This window comes from Peromyscus maniculatus, chromosome X, assembly GCF_049852395.1.
Source record: "Peromyscus maniculatus bairdii isolate BWxNUB_F1_BW_parent chromosome X, HU_Pman_BW_mat_3.1, whole genome shotgun sequence".
Taxonomy (NCBI): domain Eukaryota; kingdom Metazoa; phylum Chordata; class Mammalia; order Rodentia; family Cricetidae; genus Peromyscus; species Peromyscus maniculatus.
Window position 1 is genome coordinate 52998957 of NC_134875.1, and position 17480 is coordinate 53016436.

The 17480-nt window shown below is 38.3% G+C and overlaps 1 protein-coding gene across 3 annotated transcripts in view; it reads right to left on the reverse strand.

Moving 5' to 3' along the window:
- Positions 1–17480, reverse strand: part of Il1rapl2 (interleukin 1 receptor accessory protein like 2) — a 1196146-nt gene that overhangs the window by 128769 nt on the left and 1049897 nt on the right. The gene's annotated exons all lie outside the window — the stretch shown is intronic.

Below are 17480 nucleotides of genomic sequence, written 5' to 3' on the forward strand. Positions count from 1 at the left end.
TGGTCCATGCAGACCAAAGATCTTTATTCTGAAGAAGTCAAAGCTGTCTGAGGAAAACCAAACATGAGTGTGGGATAAAGTGTATAGATACCCTTTGGGTATCTTTCAGGACACCTTATGCAGATACAAAATATTGTACAATCAGATAAAGCTGCAAGTTCCAAGTTTATAGTGACACTGGATGGTGTCCCCAGCCCACCAGGATACGTGTCAGATCAAGAGGAGATGTGCTTTGAATGAAATGGGTACACCAAACTGCAGCCTCAAATGAGGGACTGGGCAGTCTCCCCCCCACAGTGGTGCAGCTGATGTTCAGATAGCTTGATTACCTGAGTGTGGCAGAGAAACCAGAAAAACTTTGGAGCACAGCAAAGTATTGCCTTGCTTGCAAAACTGAGGATGAGTATGTAGATCACCATTCCACTTTTGATTTTTCAAAGCCTTCCCCCATTGTAAATTTGCTGGAAAATGTTTATTTGTGCATCCAAATTATAAATATTGTGTATTTATGTGTAGGAAACCAGATTGCCCTTCACTCACATGAGTAAAATTCCCATACTAGTTCCATCACCAGTACCATCTTCTAAATGGGCAGCTCTTCTGTTACTTCCCAGCTTGTAAGAAAATGGAATGTCCCTTCTACCATCCAATACACTGCAGGCTTAATACTCAGTGTGTAGGAACAGACTTTATCATCTCATCATTAATTACTGTGCCATAAGACACGTCTTCAAATGAATTTGACTTCAAAACAGTGAATGAAACCCTAATCCTACCTGACAGAAGATCATGCAAATTGAAAGCTTCCATTTTCTGATGAAAGATATTCAGCAGAACTTGTCATGTCTTTGAAATTTAGAATATATTGATTTCATAATATTGATTTTATTACCTGACTGGTGTCTTAACTTTTTAAGTGTGTAAGTGGTCTATTAAGTGTGTATTTTAGGTGTGTAAGTAATAAAGTATAACTTTATTAAGTGGTTTTTAAATTATTTGATTTTTTAACTAGAGAAAAGACAATTTAAACTCTATTAAAACATTTGTGGCTTGCTTGTAAAAAAAATAGGCATACTGTCATATGAACACTTGCTATTAAGATGTAGTGACTCCTTTTATTTGTAATTAAGCAATAATAATAGCAGGGTGCAGGCATTTGTGTGTAACATTCACTTCCCCCTAATTGTTCCCATCCCAAATGATATGGTTTTTAAAATGAGTAATAAAAAATTAAAAGTCACAGATTAATTTAACAACATTTCAGCGTGGACAGAAAATATACCTTTGGAACAGTAAAGAAAAGTTTCTCTCATTTGTACCTAGTTGACAGCAGTGATCTAATTTAATCAGTCAAGTATCACTGTTCAAAGGATTCATGCTTAATGGATGAAATGTTAAATGGATTCTTTCCATTAAAAATGTGTTACATTTTGTTCTCTGACACTGAAAGGACACAGATTGCTGCAAATACATTCACTCTGTTCATAATATTTTTTTTGCAGCCAAACAAATCCATTGGAACGTAAGAGCAACATATTGTCTGGACAGTATCATAAAGCTCAACAAGCCAAATGTCACAAAATAATTGGCAATATAGAAAACAATTTCAGACTTAGAGAAATGATTATTTTATAATTGAAGCAAGTATATCCCAGATACAGAATGGTACAGGTTGGGACAAGGTGGGGTGAGATGTAGTATAGGGGGAGATACGAGGTGCTTCATGATTTCCACTGTCCCTGACTGAGATTACTGCTTGATTCATAAGTTCTAACTCGCAGTCTAAGATAGATGCTTACCTTTAGTAAAGAAAAGTGATACTTTAGACTCTTTTAGGAACAGAATTGTTGGCCTTTTGTGATATGGATTTAGCCTAATGTTATATTCCTTAGGTTAGATTTACAACAGAAAGAAGCATTCAAATATAATCCCAAAGTGTCAGAAGGAAAGCTAACAGTCCATCCATGTGTACCAAAGAGACTTTTGTTTCAGAACACCATGAAGATTTATTCATCATCTCAATCAATTCTAAAAGTTCCTGAAAGTTCCATATTTCCTTGGAGTCTAGTTCCCCTCGCTCTCAGGACTCCAGTTAGAATAGGAAGAACCCAAATCTCAAGACTTATCAAAATTCATTTAGCTTAAATTCTGTTGATAAAAAATGTTATGTTTTTTGAACCACAGTAGTGTGTTCTGAGCAACAAAGGTGAAAGGTAATCAATGGCAGAAACATGCCCTTTAATGCATTTTAAGTTTTTCATGTGTTTGGGAACAGATGTTTTTACAAAAAAAATGAAAGAGTACAAGGGAAGGCCTTAAATTATTTAATAAAGAACATTCTAACTCAAAATAGTAAATAGTACCACAGGTGAAAAAACTTCCAGGACTAGTTTCTCACCAAATTATTGGATGAAATATTTATAAACTACACTGTATTCAAAATCCAAAAGGAGGACACTTTTCATGAATTCCAAAGACATCCTTTCTGTAGTCTAGAACTAAATAATAATAATCAGTGTAATACTTGGTTGATGTTGGTTCTTTTGTTTTATTTAACATTTGCTTCATTTGAATACCTTTGTTCTATTTCTCTCATTTATTGTACATTTAGAACTCTCTCTATATTGTAGGCAAGGACATTATTTTTCCTTTCTCTTTTATCCTCATAGATCACAGAACTTGATGTATAATATATGCTCAATAAGTGGATGTAAATAAAATGATAACATATTATTGGTACCAAAAGATACACGTTTAACTGGTTCTAATCACACCCTCCTATCTCTGCAGCCCACCATAGGGTACTATCTTGATTATGAGCATACCGTGTATTTTACATTTGTGCTGCTATCAATAGTAGTGGAAGCCACAGTTCTTCCCTTCGAAAGTTGTAGTTTCATCATGTGGATATTAACAAGAGAATATGAAGGATTATTATTATTATTATGTGTGAGAGAGAGGAAGAAGAGAAGTAGGAGAAAAGGAGAAGAAGACAATGAAGAAGGAGGAGGAGGACGACAAGAAGAAGGTGTGTGGGTTATGTGGAGTTCAGAAGACAACTTTTGGTAGTCAGTTCTCTCCTTCCATTGTGAGTCAAAAAACCACACTTGGTTGTTAGGCTTGTGAGGCAAATGCTTTTACCTGCTGATCCATCTCATAGGTCTCCTAATGTCTTGATAGAAGGTAAAAATAATAGGCATTATGAATTCAGAGAAGGTAGTATTAGTGGAGTTCACCTGGTTTAAGGGAGTGTCTTGGAAGAGAAGCTAGTAGAAACCCACTTTAAAAATATTTAACTCTTAATAATACCCTTACAAGTACTAAGAATGCTAATGAATTTGAAGCTATCAAATAGTGCCTTGAGCAAGGTAAGCAATCAACCAAAAGCACCAACTATGAAAAACATGAGGGCAAATGAGGAAGAGGGGGATTGATCAGCTAGTAAGCCTGGCAATATTCAAACTGTAGAATGAACCTGAGGACAGCACAGAATTTATAACAAACATGTTGTAAGGGAACAGTAGTTAAAATAGAAGACCAAAAAGAACAGAGAGCAAGATCCTTGTAAGGTTGAGGGGGTCTTGAGTGTTAACCTTAAAAATTAAGAGTTGTTTTTCTATATACAGTGAAGATACATTGGTATCTGATTGACTTTTGCTACAATCTTATAGCTCTGTAGGTATTTCCATGAACAGGGGCATATCATGTACTTGAATTTCACAGACACTGTCCTGAACAAAGATACAGGCAATGAAAAGATCATTTTAATCTAAAGTTACTTATTAAGTGGTTGGATATTTTCTCTTTCTAGATTCAAGCTCTTAGTCCATACCTTAAAATAGCTGAAGCAAATGGCTGTTTTGACAGACACAGCAAATGTGGCTATAAAGACATATACCCAGTCAAGGTCAAGGGGAAACAGAATGCTGGGTTGTCATCGTATGGGATTACAGTCTCTCATATTTTATGACGTTCTTAAATTCTAAAATAGCAATTAGCCATTAGATTGGTCTAAAACATGCAATGTGCTAAGTGCTATATAAAGTCTGCGCACTATCTCAAGTCTTTGCAGGAGATGAAGCAAACTGAAAAGTAAAGAAGTTAAGAGGAAAAGTTTGTAAGGAGAGGAAGGGCAGGGAGGCAGAGCTACGATTTCTAATAATCCAAGAAGATTTAAAAAAAAAAAAAACACAGTCACATAGTAAACTTCCATAACTAGAAGTAACAGAGAAATTGAAATTTCATTAAGGGGAAGTAGAATAAAAATTGCATACTATAAAATGAGCACCTTAGGGGACATAAAGATACAGACTTCATAGAATCACAGAGCAATGAAAAGTCTTAAATAGCATGTGTCCTTTTCCCTGATCTTCATGCAAAACTTTACCTCACCCATCTCACACAAGAATCTCTCCTGTTTGAAACCCAAATGTAAAACAGCCCAGAGGTAATTTCACAACCTCTGAAGTAATGTATTCTGATGTTTGACAGCCTTCACTGCCAGAAAATTCTTCTTAAACTTGCTTTTGCTATATTGTCATTTCCTGTGTCTCCACCCTCTCTGCAGATGGGGAGCATCTGGTCCTAATGATTGTCCTTCAGGTCCTCAAAGATCATTACTAAGTCACCTCTTAGCCAGCTCTTCTATGGAATGAACAGTCTCAATTCCCCTTGGTTCCCTTCTTCAACTTATTTTCCTGTTGTTTATCATCTCTGTTCTGGGATCGCTTCATAATAAGAAAAACACTCTTGCTGTCTTTCATGCCAAACTGTCATACAATTAAAGCCCCAATTAACAAAAAAAGAGCATACATCTGCCTAACTCCTCAGGCCAAGAATATTTTCTTAAAACTAGCCTCCTTTTCTTGATGATAAATAACAGTGGAAATTCTTACTTAACCTAAAAAACAGCATTTCTCTAAGGAATTGAGCTGTGTACAAGTTTTATTTCTGGTGTAGGCAGATATCAACCTTTCCCCCCTTGATTTTCATGGGTAAATTATGTAGTTACATAAAGAGAAGTTACTCAAAGCACCATGGACATAGGAAATTTTGCTGACGTACATAGCCTCAGGCAAAGGTTATGTTCCTGAACTCTGAACTCACCTTTTTTAGTTCTTTTCTATAATCAAGATATAACAAATGATAGAGGGAAATATCCTAGGCCTTCAAGTTATAAAGTAACACTTTCCAAAACCTCAGAGACAAAGACTGTCCCAGGATTGAGAAAGTGATCACCAATTTTAGACTGTTAGACTATTAGGTTTAGGAATATTGGACTCCTTAAATACAGTAAGTCAGTTATAATCTGAAATTTCAAGCCAACAATTTAGATGGAAGATTTATGTGTTGCCTCCAAGACAAGATAATTAATTTGCATAATTATATATTGTGCCCTTTGCAACTTATTGATAGACCATCTCTTCACTTATAACCTGGGCCCCTACTAGAACTTAGACCTAAGCACCATACTACTCTCAACCGAGGAGAGCATTTTGAACATCATTCAATGATGTGGGCACTGGCATTTTCATGTCTTCTTAATGTGGATCAGGAAGTATGTAAATGTGCTGTTGTTCATGGAAGAGGTTGGCCCAATTAGTTACTTTTTAAAAATAAGTTGTCTTGGTCATGGTGTTTGATCACAGCAATAGAAAAGTAAATAATACAAGAGACATGAGAAGGGTTGGGGGAGGGAATATGGGAAGGGATGGGAAGTGGAGAAAAGACATAATTATATTTTAATTAGAAATGTAAAAACAAAATAACCACAAAAAAGCCATGAGTCCTGATCTAGCATAAAAAGTGCTCCCAGAATAATACCACTATGTAGAGGAGGAGAGTTCTTTTTCACCTCTGTATCTCAGTCTCCCTTACCTGGGATGCTGCTCCCAGGTAAGGGAATATGCTCCAAATTTGGTTCTGCTACCTTTTGTCTCCTACTCCTCATGATAATTTAATTTTATTTAAAAATGAATGCATGAACATTTATGTTTTTTAATGCAGAGTTGCACATGTTTGTGGGTGCATGTAGAGGCCAGAGGTAAATGTTAGGTGTCTTCCTTGACTTTGAGAGAGTCTCTCATTGGCTGGAAGCTTGTCAATTTGGCTAAGCTTAGCTGGCCAGGTAAGCCCTAGTTAACAGCCTATATCTGCCTCTCTTGTGCTGAGATTACAAATATGTGCCCAAATCCTAATTTTTTATTGTAGATTCTATGAGTCAAATATAGATTCCAATTGTAATGTGGCAAGAGCTTATCCTATGAAACCATTTCCCTAGGCCCCACTCCTCTTATATTTTTTGAAAGATGGAATCTTGAGAACACCAGATACCTTTTCTCTTTTCCCTGGGAGGACAGTGACAAACTGTACCCTAAGGGCTTCATGCTTCTTGCTGCATGTTTTCAGTCACGATTCTTGTGAGGAAGTCCAGAAAAGCTACGTAAAAGGAAATGCACTGAAATGGCCTGAATGATCTTCTGGTGTTCACAGACAAGTTGACCCGCCCCTTGAACTCTTACATTTTTACCCTCAGGTTGAGTCCTGCACTTTGTAACTTTGACTTCTACCTCTGTAGCTTATGTATGCATTTAAATAAAGTATGCATTGGGGCGATTTCTACTTTATTATTTGATCCTAAGATGTTTTAAAGTTCTTATAGACTATTATTGATTATTGAAAGGAATATGAGTTATCCTGATGGACCTAATTTTTTCTTCAACGGAGAATCAGCAGAGTCACCATAACAGGGTCATACAAGAAATTAGAAATAAAGCAAGTAATTAAACATTGAAATTGTAGTAGACTTCATTCAATCTTTAACTGGATATTTTAACAGTTCATTGTGATTTTTTTATTGGTTTAAGGTAATTTCTAGAAGTTCCTCACACATTGTCTTCTTTTGCTCAACTGAGGTTGGGTGGAGGAATCAGTTCAATCCAAGAATTCTAGGTAAGAGACTCATATCCTGAGTGAATAGTATTGGTTTATGAAAGCAAGGTCATAGAGGTAACTTTGTTGTGGAAATCACTTGCTGACAACTTTACAATTTTAATATCTAGAATCATAAAACACAATAATCAAAGACCTAAATGTGGTATAGTACCCTTTGCTGCACATTAAATCTAACTCTCATGTATAAACTACTCAGGAAATGCTACTTTAACAGTCTAAAATCCTCTATATCAAGTTTTAAATAGTGTGATGATTTCCCTAATCCACTGCTGCCACCAGGTTGACTGCTGGCCCTGAGATGGCACTGGCAGTTTGGGATTAATGGCAGTGGGAACTTTACCCTGTTACTACTTCCCTGACACCTTTGGTACCTTAATAAAATTCTCCACACTCAGGCAATTACACAAGTTTGGTGGCCAGCTCGTCATTGTCTTTTGCCAAAGGAAGAATCACAGTTTTGTTTTGTTGCCTTGGAAAATGGAAAACACTACTGTCACTCTGGGCCAAGTAAGTTGAACACCTAACAGCCTCTCCCTTAGTGAAGAATTCTTCAGTGTCATAGAGATGCAGTCCTAGGAGAGTTCACATTCATCATCTCCTTATGTTACTGTTTCTGCAGAGGATTTTGCTCTACACATTCCCTGCAACATTCCAGACCTGATGAAGCAGAGTATAGTTAAAAACCCACATCTTCCAATCTGATGATTAATTTGCATTTCAGAAATTCATTTTTCTGTTTTTCATTTCCTTATCTTTATTTTATTTATTTTTGTTTGCTTCAAAAAATCCTTTTAAAATTTTTTATTACATTTTATTTATTTATGGTCTGTTTTCTTAACAGCCTCAGACAACCTGAACTAAGCAAGTAGGATATGTTCATAGAATGTTAAAACACAGGCGTTCCCAGGAGCCTAGACTTATGCACTGAAACTTTTCTATTGTTCATCATTTATGCCAGTAAAGAACAATTACAAGCAGTCGAAACAGTACTGATTATTCTTTGCAGCTTACATATTTTATTAATAAAAATGTCATCATTCATTTTCAACCTTCATTATAAGATCTACTGTTCTAGGAAAGTTATTTTTGCCTTAATGTGAATAAAAGTATCAAGTGCTTACCACGTTAAGGGGATTTTGCCTGTATTAGCATGATTCTTCCTATCTACAAAATAAAGTAGGATTGGAAACTCCATTTTATCAATGTGGCACGAATCTCAGAGAACTGAAATTGAGAATTATATATTTCTTTTCTTACACTTAAACTATTTGATTTGGTTTTTTCCCCCTAGGGATGCTGAGTCTCCATACTGCCTTATCATGTGTAACTTGCGATCAATGAATATTGATAAGTCAGCCGGCAGAGTTACAGAATGTGTTGGTCAAGTCCTCTAAGAAACAGATGCCATGGCAGGACAAGACATATAAGAAACTTACTGAGTACTTGATGAAATTAGAAAAAAAACTGGAAGAGAGACAAATGAAGTTGGGAAAGACAACTGTGGTATAGTCGCAACTAACCTAATGGCAAGGAAAGAAGGTTAGCTAATCAGAGGCTTTTTCCCCTGTTTTTTTTAAGACAAGGTTTGTCTGTGTAGCTCTGGATGTCCTGGAACTCGGTCTGTAGACCAGGCTGGCCTCAAACTCACAGATATCCACCTTCCTCTGCCTTCTGAGTGCTGAGATTAAAGGCATGCTGCTGTGGGATGTTCTGTATGTCCTGTGGGAGCCCATTCTCAGGTTCCTCGTGGCTTTACCCAGCAGGTCCACATAGAGGATGATTAGGACCACAAGCCTGAGTGCAGGTGTCTGAGATGGTCTGTACTTGGCTGTTCTGGGGGATGGTCTGTATATCAGTTGCTCTGATTGGTCAATAAAGAAAACCTGATTGGCCGTGGCTAGGTAGGAAGTATAGGCGGGACTAACAGAGAGGAGAAATAAAAGAACAGGAAGGTAGGAGTCACTGCCTGCAGCAGCTGCCAGGACAAGGAAGATGTAAAGTACTGGTAAGCCATGAGCCACGTGGCAAGGTGTAGATTTATAGAAATGGACTAATTTAAGATATAAGAACAGTTAGCAAGAAGCCTGCCATGGCCATACAGTTTGTAAGCAAAATAAGTCTCTGTGTTTACTTGGTTGGGTCTGAGCGGCTGCAGGACTGGAGGGTGACAGAAATTTGTCCTGACTGTGGGCCAGGCAGGAAAACTCTAGCTACAAATGGCGTCCAACGTATTGGCAAGAGTTTCTACCTAAAATCTGAGAAAAGATTCTAAAATGGAGCTAAAAACAGCTTCCTAATTATCTCTCTCAAATGAGCGGCAGCTGCTGGTTTGAGCTACTGGTGCATTCCTAGCGTGTGTGCTCGACCTGCAGTATGGCGGGAATAAGGCCTCTGTAAGTGGCCCATTAAGCTGCGTGGTGGATTAAGCCTTTGCTAGTACAAAACAAAAAAGGTTTCTGGGCTACACGCTGCTTGGATAAAAGCATAGACCCAGGAGAGCTCCAAGAGCTGGTGGTAAATGCATCACAGCCAAGTTGGGAAGCTGAGGTGGGCGGAGCCAGCAGCCATAGTGCGTTTCAGCTTACAAATGCTGCAGTTTAAAGTAATAGATTCACAATAAGACAGATTCAGATGGAACAAAACTTTAAATGCTTTACAATGTGTGTAAAAATGTACATAGGCTTGGAAGAGAGAGAAAAATGAATATATACAGTTATATAAAGAAATAGAAAGTTTTAAAAAATAAAGTCTTTAAAGAGACAGTAAAATTAATATAAAAAATAAGCCATGTAAAGATGAATATTACACAGAGAATCTGGATTGTGTTATCTTTGGGATTTTTAGCTACAGAAAAGCATTTGATCGTAAAAGATGTTGAGTTAAACCAATATGTATATATTAAGGATTCCTTGACTTCAAAATTTGGATATAAGGATGTGTTACTTTAGAAAGGAGGCTCTGCTTTTGTTTCCATAGAAAGCCAGAGGCTATGGATTTGTTCCAGATTAAGATACATCAGGTTTGACCAGCCAAGACCCCGTGAAAGGTCTCTGATGACACCATGGCCCAGATGATCCAACATCCAGAATGGTTTGAAGGCAACTGGCTCAGACAATACAGCCTCATGGACTCTTCCATAATCCTAAAATTTTCTTTGTATCCCCATAAGATACAGCGCCCCACTCCAGAAGGAAGTAGTAAGAGAAGCTATGCCCAAATTATATGTAATTTTATTTTGTTAAGGTTAAAACCTTTCTTTTTGAAAAAAAAGGGGGGAGTGCTGTGGGATGTTCTGTATGTCCTGTGGGAGCCCGTTCTCAGGTTCCTTGTGGATTTACCCAGTAGATCTGCACAGAGGATGATTAGGACCACAAGCCTGAGTGCAGGTGTCTGAGATGGTCTGCACTTGGCTGTGCTGGGGGATGGTCTGTATGTCAAGTTGCTCTGATTGGTCAATAAAGAAAACCTGAATGGCTGTGGCTAGGCAGGAATTATAGGTGGGACTAACAGGAGAAATAAAACAACAGGAAGGCAGGAGTCACTGCCTGCAGCAGCTGCCAGGACAAGGAAGATGTAAAGTACTGGTAAGCCATGAGCCACGTGGCAAGGTATAGATTTATAGAAATGGACTAATTTAAGATATAAGAACAGTTAGCAAGAAGCCTGCCACGGCCATACAGTTTGTAAGCAAAATAAGTCTCTGTGTTTACTTGGTTGGGTCTGAGCAGCTTTGGGACTGGAGGGTGACAGAGATTTGTCCTGACTGTGGGCAAGGAAGGAAAACTCTAGCTACAGTGTGCGCCACCACCGCTCAGCTAACCAGTCTTAAGTCACAGAGAAATTCTAAGAATATTAGGATAAAGTCAGTGGGGAGTTCTGTAATGAAGCTAGACATCAAAGTTGCCCTTTATTTCTCAAGGATGAGATGCTCTAATGCCAGTGGTATGCTCAGTTATTATCAACCTGTAAGAAAGGTGGACCTCAGTATAAGAAAGATTCAGAGCATAGCAACTGTAACTATTTTGCTCCTCATGGTAGAACAAGAAGACAGTTTAATTGTTGCTATGGGGGTATAGGGTGAGCTTGATTTGAGGCTCAATGGAGGCCTTTAGCCTAACTAGGATGGTTCATTTAGTCACATTGTACAAATAACTATACTCTGTTTTAATTGTTTATGGTATTTTTGTTGTTGTTTTTTTGTTTGTTTGGTTGGTTGGTTGGTTTTTCGATTCTCTGTGTAGTCCTGGCTGTCCTAGAACTAACTCTGTAGACTAGGATGTCCTTAAACTCATAGATCTGCCTGTCTCTGTGGGATCCCACAGTGACTTCAGTTTGTGCCTTGATTCCATCTTGACTCAAGGTCAGAGAGTTCAAGCTTGTCTTTGCTCTTTAAGGATACATAACAGAATGATTGGCCAAAGTTGTGGTTACTAGATGTTTTAAAAATTAACTAGGTGTTTACACTTGTTTCTTCCTTGAACCCTGGTAAGGCGGTCCTTTGCCCTCCTTGCTTTGGGTATAAAAAGGCTGTGAAAAATAAACTCGGCTGCTGCGATATTGACTCACAGCCCTCCTGAAGCTATCCTGTATCTCTATCTTTTCTTTTATGTCTCTGTTTTTCACAATCCTCACTCCCCTCTTTAGGACTTTTCAACAGGTTAGGTGGGACCGACACCTCTGCCTCTCCAGTGCTGGGAATAAAGGTGTGCGTCACCACTGCCCAGTTTGTTTATAATTCTTAACACATGTTTAGGCACAAGATAGGTGTTCAATGATTGACCTCAACAGCATGACTTAGCCAGCATCAATCTGCCTTCTTGTAAAGTAATAGAAATGATACGATACTTTGCAAAAATGAGATGATAATATTCTTAAATGACTCCCAATGTAGATAGCTTTTGTGGAATATTCCTTTACAATGTATGAAGATGTGTCACTACATAAGGAGTGGAATGGTGGAAGCTAGGAAGGAAGAGGTAAAGCAGGACTTCTGGGAAGAGAAAGCTCTGGGAAGAAGAAAGGAGGAGTCACCAGCCAAATGGAGAGGAGCAGGACCGGCAGTACAGAGTAAAGGTAACTGAGCCATGTAAAATAACACAGGTTAAAAGATATGGGTTAATTTAAATTATTAGAGCTAGTTAGAAACAAGCCTAAGCTAAGGCCAAGATTTCATAAATAATAATAAGTCTCTGTGTCATTATTTGTGAGCTGGTAGTCCTGATGAGAAAGTTCATTTATATATGGTGCCCAGCATTAGGCCACATATCCACATAAGGTCTGAGAAAGCTAAAAAAAAATATTACAACATGGAGTCAAACACGGATTCCTGTTGATCACTGTCTCTCAGATAGGCTTGGTAACATACAGATGTGGTTATCAGCTGCTGCTGTGGGCTGGAGACAGATACCAGTGCCATGTACCAGCACCATGTGCTAAGCTGAGTCCTGCTAGAGACTGACATAACAGTTTAAGCTTTATCTCATGCAATCAGAAAATGCTACAGATCATTAGTAAAGACAGATCCAGAGACAGACCTCTAAAAAGGTAAAATATGTTTTAAAAAATGTGCATAGTCTTGATGAAAAAGAAAATGGGTGTAGGTAATCATAGAAAAAACAGTTTATAAATAATAAGATAAAGTCTTTAAAGAGAGACTAATATAAAAATGATAAGTCACACAAAGATGGAAAATACACACAGAGTTGGATCCTATATGGTGTCTTCTTGATTTTGGATTTTTTGAATTCTAATGAACAGAGAATGACAGCTGCTGAAAGACATTGGATTGTGGAAAGGACTGCTGAATTGAACTAGCCTAGATACTTTAGGTATGCCTTAAATTTAAAATGGAAGTCAGAAAATGTATTGATTTGGGGAAGAGATTATGCTTTTATTTCCACAAAAAACCAAAGGCTGTTGATTTGTTCAAAGTTAAAGAGGATCAGGTTTGATCAGGGGAGACCCTGGCTGCAGACATAAATAAGTAAACCAAGGAAAACTATAAGACAGGTGACATATATTTTACCTGCTCAAACATAACTGCCTTTGTCTCAGGACACAAAAGAAGGAAACTGCCAAATTTTGCCAAGACAAGGTTGGACAGTCCTTCCAAATTCCTGTTTCACAGAAAAGTCTGTCAAATATTTTAGGCCTATTTGACAAAGATGAATGGCCCAATGTTACAGGGGAATCTTGGGTGAAAGTTCAGACACCTAACTGTTTCTGTCATTTCTCATAGTTTTGGAAGTTGTCTGCTCTGCACTTACTGTTTACTCAGTAATATTATATCCTTCTTGGGTTTTTGACAGAGTTGAAGATGAGATAGTTATAATTACAGTTTTCTTTGTTACCAAATTTAAAAAAGAAACCCACAAAAGAAATATAAAATGTATATGGCAGAGAGATATAAAAGCTTAAATTGTTTATCTACAAATGTTTTGAGATCTAAAAAGATAATTTTAAGGGCTGGAGAGATGGCTCAGCAGTTAAGAGAACTGGCTGTTCTTCTAAAGGTCCTGAGTTCAGTTTCCAGCAACCACATGGTGGCTCACAACCATCTGGTGCCCTCTTCTGGCCTGCAGGCATATGTGCAGGCAGAACACTAGATAAGGTTTAAGATGACAATACTAGTTATGATAAAAGATGGTTTAGGTATAAAATTTTTAATTCATCAAGATAAGATAGATAATAGAGTATTTTCTCTGAATATGCCAAATGCAAATGGACTGGACATTGTGAATCTAATTCTTTCCTGGTAATTGTTCTTATTGTTTATAGTTTTATTATGTTAGAGTTAAAATCTTTTTTTTATTTAGACAAAAATGGGGAAATGACGTGGAATATTACTTTCCACTCTGTGAAGATGTGTCAATGTGAGTGCTTTAATAAAGAGTTGAATGTCTATTAGACAGGGAGAGGTGAGGTGGGACTTCTGGGAACAGAGAGCTCTGGGAAGAAGAAAGAAGGAGTAACCAGCTAGACTGGGGGGAAGCCGGATGGGCAGTACAGAGTAAAGATAACCAAGCCTCGTAAAAGAATATAGGTTAATAGATAATAAGAGCTAGTTAGAAATAAGCCTAAGCTAAGGACAAGTTTTCATAATTAAATTAAGTCTCCTTGTCATTATTTGTGAGCTGGTGGTCCCACAATGAGAAAGTTTGTTTACAGATAGCCCTAAAAATGCATAGATGGAAAATACAACTAGTTTTACATCATTAGGAACAAGATCATCCATGGGTAGTTTGTTCAGTGAAAGAGCTTGCCTTGCAAGTCTCATGACCTGAGTTTGACCTCCAGAATGCACAGTGGAAGGAGAGAATCTAGTCCCAAAATCTTTTCTCTGACATACATATGCTATGGCATATCTGTGATCATACTTACACAAATTATGCACACATGATAAGAAAAGTGATGAATTTTTAAAATAATAAGTTACTATAATCCTGTGCCTTTCTCAGCCAAGTCCCCTTTCATAAAGAAAATCCTGAATATTTGAAGAATAGGAAAATCCTCACAAAACTATTGTATCAATCAATATACATAAACCAAAATAAACATATACATATAAATATATAAATACATATACATATATGTACATATAAATATATGTATAAATACATATAAACATATACATATAAACACATACTTGGCCGAACACGAACTAATGTCAGTTAATTTCAACTTTATGCCATTCAGTCATGCCTTCACTAAAGATTACAAAACAGCTGTGACCACACAGTAAAGCATCCTTGAACTCTTAATTAATCACTACAAGATGTTGATATCCATGGGAGGCCTGCCCTTTTCTGAATAGAAATGGAAGAGGAGTGGATGGGAGGAGGGAGACTAGGGGAGGGGGAGGCAGAGGAGAGGGGGAGCCAGATGGAAGCGGGGACTAGGAGGAGAGGAAGGAGGGGAAACTAAGGTCAGGATATGAAAGAGAAAGAACAGAAGGAAGGAAGAAAGAAAGGGAAGAAGGAAGGAAGAGAACTAATGAAAGCTCCTATATCTCCACTGTGGAAATAGACCCATGTCATTGTAGTGCATACATGTTCCTCCTATGACCTTGAGGTACCAGCCCCTATGTTGTGGATATCACTCTATATAAATAAAACACTGATGGCCAGTTGCCAGGCAGGAAGTAGGTGGGACAAGGAGAGAGGAGAATTCTGGGAAGCGGAAGGCTGAGGAGAGAGACACTGCAGCCACCGCGAGGAGAGGAACCTGTAAAGACACCGGTAAGCCACCAGCCACGTGGCAAGGTATAGATTTATAAAAATGGGTTAATTTAAGATAAAAGAACAGTTAGCAAGAAGCCTGCCACTGCCATACAGTTTATAAGTGATATAAGCGTCTGAGTGATTATTTTATAAGTGGATTGTGGGACTGCGGGGCTTGGGGAACCTGGAGAGAAGCCCTCCAGCTACACCCCTAGGACATGGCCTCTGAGCTAGCACATACACAGCCTTTCTCTTCTTTCCCTTGTGGACTTGGGCAGTAGGGACTTACTCGGCGGCAGAAGCATTGTGGGACCAACCATCATCCTTCCAGGACTCTGGGACAGATTTGCCTTATCTTGTTTAGTAAGTTGTTCTTTTCAATATAATCCTTTAATAAATAGTCCCTTTATCAGTATTTGTGGATTATCTGTAATATGTCATTGGTAGGGTAGCAAAAGAAAATGGAGGCAATAGAGAAGGCTGGACAAGTTGATGGAAAAAGAGGAAAGGGAGAGACCATAGTCAAGAGAAAAGGAATGAAGCAAAAGTTGTGCTGGAAATGGAAGTATATCTCCAATTATGATCTAGGGATGAGGAAGCAGATGAAGAAAACAGGTTATCCGTGCCAGTGCCAGTGCCAGTGGGCCTAAGAGCTCAACGGTCTAGGCAATTAACTGGAATAGACACCAAGTACAATTACAGGTACCATGTGTTGAATATTCATTACATATCAGGCAATGTACAGAGTACTTTCTCGCAGTTACTTAAAAAAAAGGTTTTAATAAAGCCTGTGAAGTAGCTACTGATACAACCCATTTTTAGATGAAATGACTTAATGAAGGTCACAGAACTAGTACATGCTGGAACTCAAATGCGAACCTGGTTCCATCAGGTACTATCTGTATGATTTTGCTCCTTTACCTATAAAGACTATTCAAATAGCTCATTTACATATATTGCCTAGGAACATTGTCTTAGAGTTTCTATTGCTGCAAAGAAACACCATGACCAAAAAGCAAGTTGGGGAGGAAAGGGTCTATTAGGCTTAGACTTCCATATTGCCGTTCAATATTGAAGGAAGTCATGACTAGAATTCAAACAAAAAGAAACTATGGGATAACCCGGAGCTGTCAACTCCCTGTCCTACCGCAGAAAACATTCCAAGACACACTCACAGAGCAAGCACCTGGGGAAGAGCTGGAATATTCATTGATGTAGAACATTTAAATATTGCTGTAATACAACAATAATCTCAGTATTTGAGAGGCTGAGGCAGGGGGATCAGATTTGGAGGCCATCATAGACTACATAAACAGAACCTGTCTCAAAAAAAAAAAAAGACACAGAAGGAAGACAACTTCTAGAACTGAAAAGCACAGTAACAAAAATGACACCATGCCCATTGCAGCTCAGTAGCCAATGTAACTTAGTAAGAGAGAATTGTGAATGGGAAGGGACTCTTACTTAGGGTTACTATTGCTGTGATGAAACACCATGACCCAAAAGCAAGTTGGGGAGAAAAAGGGTTATTTCCCTCACAGTTTCATCATCAAAGGATGTCAGGACAGGAACTCAAACAGGGCAGGAACCTGGAAGCAGGAGCTGATGCAGAGGCCATGGAGGGGTGCTGCTTGCTGCCTTGCTCACATGGCTTGCTCAGCCTGCTTTTTTATAGAACCCAGGACCAGCAGCCCAGGGATGGCACTACCAACAGTGGGCTGGAACTTCCCCATCAATTACTAATTAAGAAAATGCCTTACAGCTGGATCTTATGGAAGCAATTTCTCAGTTGAGGTCGCTTCCTTTCAGGTAACTCTTAATTTGTGTGCCAAATTAACATAAGATTAGCCAGCACAGTTTATCTATTTTGTGTTAGATTTTTCAGTGTGTACCTAAGATTAGAGATGGTCCCTGCTATCAACCACTATGGATTTTACCATCTGACTGGAGAAGGCACATGAAACCCTCAAACCAAACACAAGATTAAAAACCAATCCAGAATTAAAGAAAAAAAAGGGTACTAGGAGAAGGAAATCATGACAGCAGCTTAGAGACTAGGCTGCATCCCTCAGACAAACCCTTCTACTGGTGTAGCAACCCTAACAACACACAAGCAAAGCCGGAAGGAAGTATGGCATGATTGGGTATTTAAGACAGAAATTCGCTCCCATGTCAGAAGACTAAATGACACAGGATTTGCTGCCTTGAAAAAGCCACTCCAAGGTAAGACATTAGGCTTTAGAACTTGTGTTTTTCGGTTGTTTCAAAGCTTATTTAAATACAAATTATCATGCCACGAGGCAAAAC